At 42.7% G+C, this 15,434-nt stretch overlaps 1 long non-coding RNA gene across 4 annotated transcripts in view; it reads left to right on the top strand.

Annotated features, from left to right (window-relative positions):
• The first annotated feature begins 3,046 nt into the window (after positions 1–3,046).
• LOC310706096 overlaps positions 3,047–15,434 on the top strand; it is a 132,921-nt gene continuing 120,533 nt past the window's right edge. For all 4 annotated transcript variants that reach the window (XR_014525665.1, XR_014525666.1, XR_014525667.1 and 1 more), the window contains exons 1-2: positions 3,047–3,309; positions 14,824–14,920. This is a non-coding gene — a long non-coding RNA (uncharacterized lncRNA). The remainder of the gene's footprint in view (positions 3,310–14,823; positions 14,921–15,434) is intronic.

Here is a 15,434-nt window from a genome sequence, read left to right as displayed (position 1 = left end):
TTTTGCTGAGCTGTTAAGCATAAAGCTGTAATCCAAAGCATATTTACTAGGAACTGAGGATGCTATTCTGTACACACATATATGGGAGTAAGTCCCATGTGAAGGAGGAAATCTGCTTATGATCAGACTGTTGATTCTGTATGTTGGCTACTTGGCTGGCTAAAGCGAACAGCAATCATTTGGTCAATTCAGCATTGGTCAGACCAGGCTCAAAACCAAAGTCCTTTTTAAATAAAATAAAAGGGCTGAAGAATAAAAAAACCACTCTAGAAATAAATGCCCTTGAGGTAATGAGAACACTTCTCCACTATGAACGCTAAGGATTTGGCTATTCTTCTCCTTCTTTCTTCTTTGGCGATCAGTCAAAGTAATATTGTCTTCCATAAACACGGTTTTAACAGTAAGTCTATAAGTGACTGTGGGGGCCAGTTCTGGATCCACACGTCCTTCCACAGTGGGGACATAGGTTTCTGGGCAGGAGTTGATCATGGAGAGGGTTTGCCAAGTGTGCCTTCCTCTTAGCATGTTTCTCCCTTTCGTCCTGAGTTTTAGCATCTTCAAAGCCCATGTTCTCCAATTGGAGCACTTGAGGGTCAGCGTTTCCCAGTTGTCGGTGTTTATACTACATTTTTAAATGATTTACCTTGAGAGAGTTTTTAAACCTCTTTTCTTGACCACCAGCATTACGCTATCGATTTCTAAGTTCGGAATAGAGTAGTTGCTTTGGAAGATGATAATTGGGCATCCGAACAACATGGCCAGTCCAATGAAGTTGATGTTGAAGAATCATTGCTTTGGCGCTGGTGATCTTCCAAGAAACGAATAGTGTGGTGTAGTGTCGGACTAGGACCTGGGAGTCCAGGGTTCGAATGCCGACTCAATCATGAAGCTCACTGGGTGGGCTTGCACCAGTCACTCACTCACTTACCTAATCTACCTCACAGGGCTGTGGTGGGAATAACATGGAGAGGTGGAGACCTGTGTATTCCACCTTGCGCTCCTTGGAGAAAGAAGTGGGATATAAATGTAATAACTAACTAACTTGAAATATACTCCAAGTCGCAAAGTGATTTCATGCTCTTTATTCAGCTCATAATGGTGAGGAGGAATGAATGAAAGTCCCCTCACAGTATCTGCTTTATATAAATTATTTACACAATGGGCTGCACATGATTGGCTAATTCCGGAATTCTACTGTAAGCCAATCAGATTGTGGATTCACTTCTATCTGGAGCAGGATTGGGTGGTTCCTGCCAACCAATCATACTGCTGTATTGTTCTAGGACCAATCAGACTGCTGCATTCTGAATCCTATTGTTCTAGGACCAATCAGACTGCTGCAGTTTGGATCCTATTCAACTCAGTACATAACATAACTAATTAAATAACTAAACATTCTCCTTTCTCAAACGTCTCTGCTCTTTGAAAAGGAACTTTTCTGGGGGATCTCTGGAAGCACATCAGAGGTAAGTGAGATGGGAATCTTATAAGAATTTTGTAGAGGAAAAGGAAAGGAATGATGTGACTGTTGTTGCTGAGGACACACAAGCTTTTTTTTCATTTGTTTACTGATGTTGATTGCACAAATTGGTTTGTACTCTGCAATCCAAATCACCACTACTATCATTGTTGGCTAGATGCAGTCAAGTGCTTATTTATTTAAGAACATTTTAAACCAACCCTTCACTGACTAGCAATCTCAGGGTGGAGTGCAACAAAGCAAATAGAAAATAAAATAAAAATAACAATTACATCAAGATCAGATCAAAGGCCAGGTTGTTGTGTGTGTTTTTAACAACTCGAACAACAAACATAGCAAAAAGCAAATTGCCTGAGCAAATAAATATGCTTTCAGCTGACAACGAAAACTCAACAGAGTCAGAGCCAGATGTATATATCCGAGGGGCAGACTTTCCAGAGAGAGGCTGCCACACCAGAGAGGTCCCTCTTGTAGATTGCCACAACAGGGCATGATCTGAACTCATGATCTGAACTCGGAGGCAGGTTGGTTCAGAGGAAGATGCTCCTTGAAGTATTTAGGTCCCAAGTTGTTTAGGGCTTTTTAAGTAATCACGAGAAGGGGCATACATAGAGGTTAGCCAGGTGGGCCTCTGCCAAGGGTGCAGGTCCAGGAGGACACAAAAACCATGCCACTCTGAGGTATTTAAGTATACCTTCTTGAAGAAACCAGAGGCCTTTCTCTTGGGCATAGTCGGCCAATTGGTGCCAAAGAAGGACAGAACTTTTTTTATGTACGCTACAACAGCAGCAAGAATACTCATTGCAAAGTATTGGAAAACACAAGATCTACCCACCTTGGAAGAATGGCAGATGAAGGTGATAGACTATATGGAATTGGCAGAAATGACTGGCAGAATCCGGGACCAGGAAGAAGAGTCGGTGGAAGAAGATTGGAAGAAATTTAAAGATTACTTACAGAAATATTGTAAAATTAATGAATGTTAGAATGATGTTGGATAGAAATCAAGTGGTTTCTAGCTGTAATGCTTTAAGAGAATATGAAAAAAAGGTTTATAAATGGGTAAGAGCTTAATGGTAAGGATTTGCTGAACTAATAAATTTAAGTGGAATACAAAAAAGGGAGGTATGAGGAGGTCTGGGGAAATAAGTTTAAGGAAAATAAGAAACGGAAAATTAATGTGTTTTTAACTGTTTTTATTTTGCATTTTTTTTCTTTTTCCATTTTTATTGTAACATGTTAAAAAATCATAATAAATATCTTATAAAAAAACAAACAAACCATGCCTCTCTGAAGTGTAGGTGGGCTCAGCCATGACCCAAGACCAGATTTCAGCTCAAAAAGGATTTACTGTATTTAAGATCAAGAAGGATAGCAAACAGAGGCACTCAGCCCAGGCAACACACCTCCCCTCCTGTGATAGGTCACCTTATGCTGTGACTGGCGAATCACAATGCTGGCCCTATCGCAGCAGGGATTGGCTGCCTGCCATCTACCAGCAAATGTCATTGGAGGGTTTTAGAATCCTGTCTTTTGTGATGCGGCTGAAGCTCCTGAGCTCCAGGTGGCAGCAATGGCTAGGCTTGCAGTCTCCACTCTGGCTCACAGGGGCTAGGAGATCACCTATTTGTGACCACCCCCAGGCCGCTCCTCCGTTGCTCTGGGTGGCTGGATGAAGCCCCGGGCACTTTGGTGGAGGAATCTGGCCCCTGGCACGGGCTGTTGCAGCAGCCCTGCAGGGCTCCCTCTCCAGTTTGGCTGGCGGTGTTATTAGACGTCTGACCAGAGCGCCCAGCATGACTCAGAGGGAAGAAAGGCGGAGAGAGCAGGTGAGAGTTGCAGCAGGAGGAAAAAGGGAGGGAGGCAGAGAAGTAGAAGGAAAAGGGGCAGAGCAGACTCAGTCCCCACGGGCACGGAGGAAATTGCTGGAGGAACACAGAAAAGCAAACTTTCTGCATTTCTGGTCCGTGGTCTTTCCCAGTTTTGGAGGTACCGATACATCAGCGCCAGATTTACGTATAAGCTAAACAAGCTATAGATTGGGCCCCACTCTCTTTGGGCCTCCAAAAAAATTTAAAGGAAAAACCGCACTGGATGTACATTTCCAAAATATAAGATAAAAAACAAATAAAATAAAACCAGTGTTTTGTATTGTGTAGGCCCCTATGATGTAAGTCATGGGCTCCGCCTGCTTGCCAGCTCCCTAAAATATCACTGGTTTGCTCCTTTTTATGTATAGGGTGCCTACATTCTGCATGGACTGGTTATTTTGTTATGTGCAAATGGCTTTAGATATCTATTAGGTCCGTAAATTACCATATAGCATATATTCAACACAAAAAACCTTTTGTTGTTGGCAAAGGACAGCTGGACATGTAAAGGGCCCCATTGCTTTCAGTAGCTTAGGGCCTCGTCAAATCTAAATCTGGCCCTGGTGCCGGTACAGCTGTTTCACAAGGGTGCAAGGGAACCCAGGTGCACCTCTGACAAGCACCTTGAATTTGACCCAGTAGCATATCGCCAGGCAGTGCAATGCCTTCATGACCTCTGTGAAATGATGTTGACAAGCTGCGAAGCTCAACATGCACAAGCCGCAGCACGCGGTCCATTTTTGAAGGCAGCCCCGTAAAGATCCCTTTACAGTAGTCCAACCAAGTGTTGTTTGAGGTTGCAGAAATACAAACTTGAGGAAGCATAATGTCACCGTTGTGACATAACATCTATTCTCTGTGGCAATAGTGGGAATCCTACAGAGAGTGTTTTTATATTTTTGTAAAATGGAGACGTCTGAATTGTTAAGCTGCATTAAGGTGAAGGTAAAGGGACCCCTGACCATTAGGTCCAGTTGTGGCCGACTCTGGGGTTGTGGCGCTCATCTCGCTTTATTGGCCGAGGGAGCCGGCATACAGCTTCCGGGTCATGTGGCCAGCATGACTAAGCCGCTTCTGGCAAACCAGAGCTGCGCAGGGAAACACCGTTTACCTTCCTGCCCGAGCGGTACCTATTTATCTACTTGCACTTTGATGTGCTTTTGAACTGCTAGGTTGGCAGGAGCAGGGACCGAGCAATGGGAGCTCACCCCGTCGCGGGGATTCGAACTGCTGACCTTCTGATCGGCAAGTCCTAGGCTCAGTGGTTTATAGCTGCATTAGACAATTGGTAACTTGAAAGGGCCTTCATTCGGCATTTTGTGGTCCTTCTAAAACACCAAACGAAACATTGGAGCCCATGTGGAAGTAAACAAAATCATATGCAGCGCAATTGATCCAATACGGAGCATCTTTAAATTCCACTGTGCAAGAAATGCTTGCCATTCGCTGGATCTTGCCCATGTTTATTGCTGTTCATCATGATTCTATTTAAATTTGGAAATTAAATAAAAAACACTAGAAGAAAATTTTCTCTTCATTGCCTTCTTCGCCGTTCTGCCTCCTTTTCTTCCAAGGAAACAAGATTAATGGCATTTTTACTGGAATCGGTCTATTACAAGATGATTACATTTAGATTAAGGAATGGTAGATTTATAGAGAGCTCAAATATATTGAAGATGGAGAGCTCATTTAAAGGGCTGGGAAGAATTTATGGGTTGTAAATACAGATGCTTTATATATATATATAAAGAATGCTTGTCGTTTGTCAGTAAATGCAAGTTAGAATACAATCACTGTTCTAAGCTACGTTTTTCTTCAAATAATCAGGTCTCTTATTCCACATTTGGTTGGGAATGGCGGTGTGCCCCTTCCAATCCACTTTGTCACTTGTTTATGGGACAACCTTTTTCACTGTATGCCTTTACAACGTGGGTGTAAAGTCTGGGTGTTACTGGGCTAAAACTTCCATCACCCCTGACCATTGACCATGGTGCAGAGAAGAATGGGGCGCTGATGGGAGTTGCAGTCCAAGAACACTGGAGGGTCACAGGTCAGCTACCACTGTTTTATAGAACCGGCTAGTTTCTCTTGCTGCTTGATTAGATAGTTGAAGCAACCCTTTTGCTGCATTCAAGACTGGAAGCACCGATCACTCCCGCACTGTAAAAATAATAATAAAGAATGAATACTGTTTCCTGGTGTGGACAAGGGCTGCTGACATTTGCAAGGGCAATGATGTCGTGCACTTGCATGTTGTGGAAGGAGACCCTTCCTGCCTCCACCACCACCTCCCTGCTAGATTACCAGGCAGTGGATCCCAACAGTTCTGCTGAGCTAAGTGCACCTCTCAGCCATGTCCCATCTGAGGAGTGCAGTTGCTGAGCAGTTGCATAGCGTGAGGTGGTACCTAAGGAACCCTTGGTTGCAAGTTGTTTCTGTGGTAAAGAGCAACAACTATTCACAAGATGAGCAGAGTTTTGTGGCACCTTAAACATATAGGACATGGGTTTTTGTGGAAATGTTCAGGGAGGCAGGAAAAGATATATTGTTTATTAATATCCTTCCTAACTTGTGTTAGCAAGTTCTATAACTTAGCAGAGTTTTACATTACCCTTTTAAAGGCACAGTAGATATAACTGGTTGCAGGCTTGTTTAAGCCTCTCAATATTAGTTTCCTGGTAAGTTCCCTTATAACCCCCTTAAAAGAATAAACACACCACAATCTTGTGTAAAGTATATAAAAGACGTTTACTCACATTATCAGTTCACAGTTTGATCCCTGAAGGCAGACTTAATTACAAAGTATATACATGTGGATCTATCCCATATGGAGATAATCCCAGTGTTGGCTGAGAGCTGGTTCAACAATGGAGGAAGTCCAAAAGGAAGAGATGGCTGCGTGCCTTGTCTTTTTTGTTACCTGGACAGGTAAGGCCAGGCCCATCTCTAGTCACATGCAAGGAATGCTCCAGCCCAGGAGGAAACAGGAAGTTTCGACTGGCTGGACCAACATCCCCTTGCATGTCCACTCTAGGAAAACAAGGAATGTTGTATTTGACTGCTCCCAGTGGATTACATCCCACAGTTTTCTCATTAGTGACGCCACAACTCTGGAACCGCAGCCAGGGAGACCATTGTCAGTAGATATGGATATTTATGGATATTCGATATGGATAGTAGCTATGGATATTAGATATGGATATTTAAATCCACAACCTAGGCATGCAACTCGCTGGGCATTAGGTCTCTCTCTCGCTTTCTCCATGAGACCAAGCTTAGGAACTTGCCAAAATATGAAAACATGGTTATGAAGTGGACTCTAACTTATAATAAAATTGTTATTCTTTAAGGTGCCACAATACCCTGTTGTTTTATTCTGTATTATTATTGAATTTATTAGACACCATCCAACACAAACCAATATTCCAGGTGAAGCGATAATACGATTTAAAACTAAGGCTGCAATCCTATGCCCACTTACCTAAGAGTAAGCCTTATTGAAGTAATGGGACTTACTTTTGAGTAGACATGCACAGGATTGCACTGTAAGAGCTTAATATACTAAAGAGTTTGCAGAGGCAACCCTCCATCCAGCTAGCAATATGCAAAGCAGGGGTAGCCCTTAGTTGAATCAGAATAAAAATATTTTGCTTCTTTGTATTTGACATTATGAAGCTACCTCCATCATTTTCTTCAAGCATCTGCAGCTGTGCTCCCTAGATATATTTATCCATTTGAGTTCACCTTGAGCTTATCACATGCACATCACCATAAAATGATTGGGTTCAGTTAACAAGATGCTTTCTTGGGTATTAATAAAACAAAATGAAGGACTAGAAATCTAAATCATCTTGGCCCAGAATCTCATGCCCTGGTGCCCAAAGACCTTACACTGATCCTCATCATTCCTGGATATAATAATCACAAACAGCAGCACCATATAAAGATATAATTGAATGAGTTGTTAATGTGTGGGGTGTGGAAAGCCCTGTGAGGAAAATTATGAGGTTGCTTTTGCTCTGTGACTCTTAGGAGCACTTCACAAATAAAAAGATCAAATCCATTTAAAATAAAATAAAAAATTAAAATCGAGGCCATCACAGAAGGATTCTGTAGTCTGAGAAATACAGGTAGATTTCAAGGCAAATATCAAACATTAAAGCCCATGGAACAGATGTCACTTTTTAAAATTAAATTTCTTAAACTTTCATTTGAAAACAACATAATTTCACTGTACTGAGTAGAGGGACTGAAGAACATAAGTTAACTGTCCGCTATAATTATTATATGTACCTGTCTCCTACTGAATATATTTATATATCTTTATCTATGCTGATGACACTCTTCTTCAATTTTAAAAAATGTACCTTTCTATATCAAGTATGAAGCATAAATACATCTCCTATGAAATATATCTGTATCTATGCTGATGATACTCTTATTCAACTATGAAGCATTAATCACTTAGCACAATAAAAATGACTTTGAAAGTTTATTTGCTCATACTAATCACTGGTACAATTATTTTTAAAATTGTTAGATCATCAAAATAAAAGTGAGCTTTGTTAAAGTTCCAGTAGTATGAAATCTCTAAAAATAATCCACATTTATGTGTACTTTATCCAGTTCTATATATGCCAATTGTAGAATGCAAAAAAATGTTTCCAGAATATATTTTTAAACTATTTATATTTATAATATATAAATATTATATTTATACAGATGGGCGCATCTGGCTAGGTTTGCCCAGCCACAATTGTGAAAGGATGGAGAGTTATTTTTTACACTAAGCCAGAACAGGGGAAAAAATAAGAATCATTAATGTGTATATTTCACATCAACAAATCAACCATATGCAAACTGGATGCCACTGACATATCTTTTAGTTAAACATTTCTCTTTATACATTTTATGGCTTAGGACCCTTGTATCTACGGGACCGCCTCTCCTGGTATGTCCTGCAGAGGATCTTAAGGTCCATGAATAACCATAGTTTAGAGGTCCTGGGCCCTAAGGAGGTCAGACTATCCTCCACCAGGGCCAGGGCCTTTTCAGTGATGGCTCCAACCTGGTGGAATACTCTGTCCTATGAGACCAGGGCCCTGCAGGACTTGGTCTCCTTCCGCAGGGCCTGTAAGACAGAGCTATTCCACCTGGCCTTCCGTTTGAATTAGCCTGATCCTCTATTCCCTTTCCCCCTTTCCTCTTCTATGAAGAAACCCTTTCTGGGACACCACATTTAAATTCTTCCCTGGCCTCCTTGCTGGCCCAAGTAGGACCAATTCAGCCAGCTAGCCCTGGGGGTTATCTATTTGATTTTTTGATTTTTATTGTTATTCATGTTTTTATACTGTATTTTATGCTGCTTTTATAATTAAGTGTTTTAAATTTGCTGTTACCCGCCCTGAGCCTGGTTTTTGAACCAGGAAGGGCGGGGTATAAATAAAACTTTTATTATTATTATATTTTTGCATACCTCACCTTGAGAACATCTGATGAGAAAGCAACCGAGATTTGGTTTTTATACAAACAAACAAACAAACAAACAAACAAACAAATATTAAAAGATGTTAAAGCAAAGATTATGGGATAATGCACACAGTGACTTGCGATCTCGATCACACGCAGTCTGTAGTCCGCTGGCAGCAGGAGTTCAATATGGGTATGTCTTTAAGTTAACATCTTACATTAAAAACCTGACAGTACCAAACTACCAAAGTCTTTTCACCAAAGCCAGACTAAATGTCTTTCCCTCTGCAGTGTTGGATGGCAGGTTGAGAGGGGTTCCCTACCAGGACAGACTTTGCTCTTGTGCTCAAGACATCGATTCCATAAAACATATTTTGTTGCATTGTGCAAAATATGAGCAAGCCAGGGCTGAACTGATACTACCCTTGCTGGTATCTTTCCCTGGAAAATCAGAGGCCCACTATGTCAGGTTCCTACTGGACAAATGTTAGAACATTAGCAGTGGCAAAGTTTTTATCGGTGGTTGCAAGATCAAATGAGCCCTATATTCTAAACAGAATGCTTGCTTAACCTGGAGGTAGGCTGTATGAATTGTGTATTGCTTTGTAATGATTTGTTGGGTCTCTGGACCGTAATAAAGATTGATGATGATGATATTAAAAGATAGGCTAGAATATGGCCTCAGATTGGGGTAGAGCCCTTCAGGTGCTGTTCAACGCTGATCATCTCAGCCTGAAGGGCCAATAATGGATGATGGGAAATTAGTCCAACATTATCTGTAGGAAACCACAGTGGCAATGCTTCCCTCAGATCATACAGGATTATAATCTGAAAATGCTATTACTATAAATCGAAATGAAAAGTTGGGAGTCTGCTCATTTTTTGTAATGTATATGTTGTTTTAACAAAATTGCAGAGCTATATTAATTCATTCCAATTGGAAAATAACTCCGGATAGGTATGGATTTGAGCAGAGACAGATTATGAATTACCAAATCATTATTTCTTCCTTTCTTTTGGCTGCCACCACAAATGACAGCAGCAGCCATGTTGGCAGCCTGGCAGCCATTTTGCATCCATTCTGTGGCACTGTGGGGGGGGGGGTTGCTGCCAAACAAACAAAAATGGTTTAAAATATTCAGGGGGAGAAATCTATGCACTAGACCTCTACCCCCTGAGGAGTTTGAAAAATAAAAATCTCAGAAATTTTCTCAGGGGGAACAAACAAAAACTGTTTTACAGCTAATCTGTAATTCCATTGCCTGAGCCTAATCTCCAATGAGAACTAAGCCTGGTCTTCTTCTGCTTTCTTGTCTTAGCAGCCAGCTGAGTTACTTGATCTCATCAGCTTGAAGTGGACCTTTATTGATCACCAGAAAAATAGAATATCTATGAAGGGGGAGGACTTTTAAGTCCTGAAATGTAGTCCAATCCATTTAACTGAGAGGCACTTAGACCTGCTTCATAAGAAACCTTTCTGCTCTCAGATACATAATGTGGGAGGTGTCAGTAACGCAAAGTGCATGTCCATGCATTTTTCAGTGCTCTCCTCTGTAAAATGCACCTCTTCTTGACCCACTTGCAGGGCCAGGCTGTGCACACACACACACACACCGGCACAGATGCGCTACCGATAAATGACACCACACCATTGAATGGGATCAAATCAGGCTGCAACTTTTATTGACTACAGATGAAGAAGTTTGGCACAGGCCAGGCTTCCTCAGCCTCGGCCCTCCAGATGTTTTTGGCCTACAACTCCCATGATCCCTAGCTAGCAGGACCAGTGGTCAGGGATGCTGGGAATTGTAGTCCCAAACATCTGGAGGGCCAGGGTTGAGGAAGCCTGGCATAGGCAATAGGTAACTGTTATGTACTGAAATATACTTGGAGTCGAGAGTGGATTTCATGCTCTTTATTCAGCTCATAGTGGTGAGGAGGAATGGAAGTTGCCCCAAAGTATCTGCTTTATATACATTATTTACACAATGGGCTGCACGTGATTGGCTAATTCCGGGATTCTCCTGTAGGCCAATCAGGTTGTGGATTCTGGAGCTGGATTGGGTGGCTCCTGCCGACCAATCATACTGCTGCATTGTTCTAGGATCAATCAGACTGCTGCATTCTGAATCCTATTGTTCTAGGACCAGTCAGACTGCTGCATTTTGGATCCTATTGTTCTAGGACCAATCAGACTGCTGCATTTTGGATCCTATTCAACTCAGTACATAACACCCCTCCCCTCCAAGTTCCAGTCCTGACCGGGAGGTTGCATTCATAGTCCTCAAGGTACGCCGGCCACCTACGTGTGCGTTGAACCCTGGGGTGTTCCCTGGTCCGGGGTTCGGGTTCTGGCTCAAATAGGATATTGAATAGGATCCAAATTGCAGCAGTCTGATTGGTCCTACAACAATAGGATTCAGAATGCAGCAGTCTGATTGGTCCGCAGGAGCCATCTAATCCAACTCCAGGTGGAAGTGAATCCGCAACCTGATTGGCCTACAGGAGAATCCCGGAACTAGCCAATCACGTTGTTCCCATTGTGTAAATAATGTATATAAAGCAGTCATTTCGGGGGAACTTCCATTCCTCACTACTATGAGCTGAATAAAGAGCATGAAATCCGCACTCGACTCCGAGTATATTTCAGTAAACGCCTGCTGGAAATGACATCAGGGTCAAACTGGCACTGGGGATTCCTATGGCTTACATCAAATAGGGGGATCCCCACGGGGATCATTGCCTTTAAGAGTGCTGAGGCCCAAGCCACTGGACTTTGACTGGACTAAGCCATCCAGGGGTCCTTTACCTTTCTACCTTTTTTACTGGCCGCCCCACAAAGCCGTCCCACCTAAAGAAGGGGTAAGCAGACTTGCTGCTCTCATGTGTTCTAAAGGGACAAGCAACAGAAAAGGAATGCACCAGCACTTTTTATCTAAAAGAACTGCATGCATAGGTTGTGTTGGTCATCACACCCACTTACGAAAATGCTGAGAATAAAGTGGTCTCTATACCCAATAGCACTAGCCCAGCTAATATAAAAGAGTAGTAGTAAAGCTAAGGTAAAGGGACCCCTGACCATTAGGTCCAGACGTGGCTGACTCTGGGACTGCGGAGCTCATCTCGCTTTATTGGCCGAGGGAGCCAGTGTACAGCTTCTGGGTCATGTGGCCAGCATGACTAAGCCACTTCTGGCAAACCAGAGCAGCGCACGGAAACGCCGTTCACCTTACCGCTGGAGTGGTACCTATTTATCTTCTTGCACTTTGACGTGCTTTCGAACTGCTAGGTTGTCAGGAGCAGGGACCAAGCAACGGGAGCTCACCCCGTCGCAGGGATTCGAACCGCCGACCTTCTGATCGGCAAGTCCTTTGCTCTGTGGTTTAACCCACAGCACCACCCGCTTCCCAATATAAAAGAGTATTAGTAGATAAGAATAATTACTCTGTAGAGGTTGTTCCTCTGGATGTGAATAGCAAGAGCAGAACCAACATTCTGGAAAACCGCACAGTAAACACAGAAAACATGTGCAGAGTGGGTCTGCACCACTCTCACTGCATCTGCAGAGTGCTGTTGAAATGCGCACAATGTCAATGCGTTTTGGATTACTCACCCAGCCTGTCTCCCCAAACTGGCTGCCTGCATCTTTAATGCAGAATGGATGCCCATCTACGTCAAAATTGATGTTTCTCTCCAGCATGAGCAAGGAATGAGATACCAATCCTTCAGCCTCTGTGAGTGGGTTCATTCCTTAACCTTTACTCAGAAACATGTCCATCACTGTAAACATTTCAAGATGAGAAATAAGAGTGTTGCTAGCTAACCTTAGCACAATGTTGAATTACTGGGATGCATTTAGATGGTTCCTCGGGGTTTCACTCCCCCTCCAAGTTGACTTTCCCATCCATTTTTGTTAGATATCATGATCTTGCAGTGTCTAAACCTGAACAACCAGCAAGGAACTGGCAGCATTTACAAAATGGTTATGATGTGTGCACATTCAGCCCAATCTGAAATAAGTTAACTCAGAATAGCAGCCGCTCTTTGCTGTTATAGCTGACTTTCTTTAAGGGTAAGAAAATAAAGCAGAGAGAAAGACAAGTTCCTTACCAAATCTTGACACCTTGATTGCAAATGGAAAATTAGCCTTTTCCCACCCCCAGCATTTTAACATTTCGAAAGGTTTTTCTTGGCAAAGCTTGTCGCCAACACAGCAGGAGATATGAAGGGGAAATATTAACTGACCTTGATAACCAAACACCTTGGGTGGGGGGGATTGACTGACCATTCAAGTGTATAAAACTGTACTGCTCTGTAAAACAAGGCAAGAGAAGAAAGCTAGTAAGGCAGAAAAAGGCTGTAAAATAAAAGGAACTATTTGGAATACATATATTTTCTAAAGTAAGGTATTGTTTATGAGTGAGCTTTGGTATGTAGCTATGTAGAGATTTGGTAATTTGGAGGATGGGAAAAATCTGCCCCGTTAACATTCATAGATATCACCTTGGCAAAGATGATTTCCTGGAGAATTAATGGCTGAGTGGTACTAATGGCCCTGCGCAATGCCTCAGGCCACCAACTCCCAGCCAGCATTTAATCTGCAGGAAATGCATTGTGCTTTGACGACAGCTCAGAATGAGCATCAGCCTGTTATTCTGGAATCTCTCTCTCTCTTTTTTAAGGGATAAAAGGACCTAGAATTCAGATTCACACCCCCAACACTCCCACCCATAATTTTGCAATCAGACTCAAAAGAGCAGTGAAAATGCACATTCTATGATCCGAATGAATGATTTCAATTACAGACATGTGTATGCTTGTTTACATTGCTTTTTTCCCTTCAAATTACCAAATGGCAGGCAGTTTTATGGGTGAAATAGAGAACATGGAGCGGGGGGGGGGGAGGGATATAGAATATGAAAGTGCATGAGAGCAACACCCCACAAGTACTATCTAAAAAGGAAAGTAATCTAGATTAGATGTTACAGTCTACTGATCATTGGGAGCCCCACTTAGAATGCAGCCCCCCCCAGTGTTGACTGGGGGAGATTAGGATGCTGTGCAGACCCCCTCTCTTGTCCGCCTCTGCTGGCAGAGAGATGCGCCACTGATGCAGGGCCAACACTTGGTGGCCCCAAGCTGCAGCCTGACAGTGTCAAAAAGTGTGCCAGCAGTAAATCACACTGCTCAAAGTTGGAGTTAACTCTTTATTAGTGAAGGAATGGGTTTCCAAAACCCAAAACTAACTGTGCAGGCACCAAAGTCCCTATTTTTCCTTAGCTAAAATCCATTAACTTGAGCTCTGAGTCAATGTATAAACAAAAACCCGGCTGTGCTCAGAGCCCTCTCCTTTATCAGTTTGTGATGGCAGGAATGACGCTGACTGCACCAGCAGAACAGAAAAGATACATCTGTGCCTTATCTTATGTGCTGACCACAAAAGACGCACAGACCTAAGTCCGGAACAACGCCAAAGCGTGTTCTCGGAGATGACGACCTCTTCCTCCAAGATAAGGGTAGGATGAGGAAGATCATTTTATGGTCAGAAATACAGAAAGGAATTCCCTTTTATGGTTAAGAATACCAGAGCAAAAAATATGTGATGTCAACCTGCGTACATAGGCTGACGTGGTTGGACTCCTGGGGAAGGAGGGAGAGGGTGCCTGGAGGATATATATACTGCACGAAACTTGTCATTTCTTTGGACTTGCTGTGGACTTGATCACGCAAGTGCCTTCTGCTATCCGGAGAGCAGAGTAAACTCTTTATTTGAATCAACCTCGGTGTCATTTGACTTCCTTCCTCCTGTCCCGGAGCAACGCAGACCCAATTAGTGAACTCCAATAAGGCTACATTAGCAAAAACATGATCTTCACAGATTTGGCAGAGTGTCACGCCTAAAGAGCACAGCAGTTCATCCACAGCAGGTCTTACCCCATCAATCAGTTGCTGAGACTGAAAATTTCTGCCTCCTCACAGGTGTCTAATTCCCCTCCTCTCCAGGGCTTTCCCCAAGCAATCACAGACTGTTCCACCCATTTCGGCCCTCTTCTGGTTCAGGAAGATAAGAGGAGCTTGTTTGCTGTGACTTCTGGAAATGGTGAGTAAAAGATTCACTTGTTTGCAACGCTAAGTGTCTATGATTTATTCTATACTAAGTATTTTTGCAGGAAACATTTGTTTAAATTTAGATGAGGGCACATGTAAATCTAACCAAGTTTTAATGTGCTTGGAGCAATCACCATTGTGCTTAACTCTGTTACTGGAGGGTAGGAATCTTTCTTCCAACCTCTCTCTCCAACAATAGCAGCATCAGGAACAATTCTCAACAAGAGAAGTTGCTGAATTATAACTCATTACCAAACTAAAAACAATGGAGAGACCTAGTCTGAATAGAGATATTGGATTCATGTCCCATTATACATGCTAAAGCTAATTTTGGTCATCTATCCGTGTGCTGCTCTGATTCGCCAGAAGCGGCTTAGTCATGCTGGCCACATGACCTGGAAGCTGTTTGCCGACAAACGCCAGCTCCCTTGGCCTATAGAGTGAGATGAGCGTGCAAATCCAGAGTCGTCTGCGATTGGACCTAACGGTTGGGGTACCTTTACCTT

The sequence above is a fragment of the Podarcis liolepis genome (assembly GCF_965112155.1).
Source record: "Podarcis liolepis genome assembly, chromosome: 4".
Classification (NCBI taxonomy): domain Eukaryota; kingdom Metazoa; phylum Chordata; class Lepidosauria; order Squamata; family Lacertidae; genus Podarcis; species Podarcis liolepis.
Note: the sequence above shows the minus strand (reverse complement) of the source record. Positions and strands in the feature narration are given on the sequence as shown.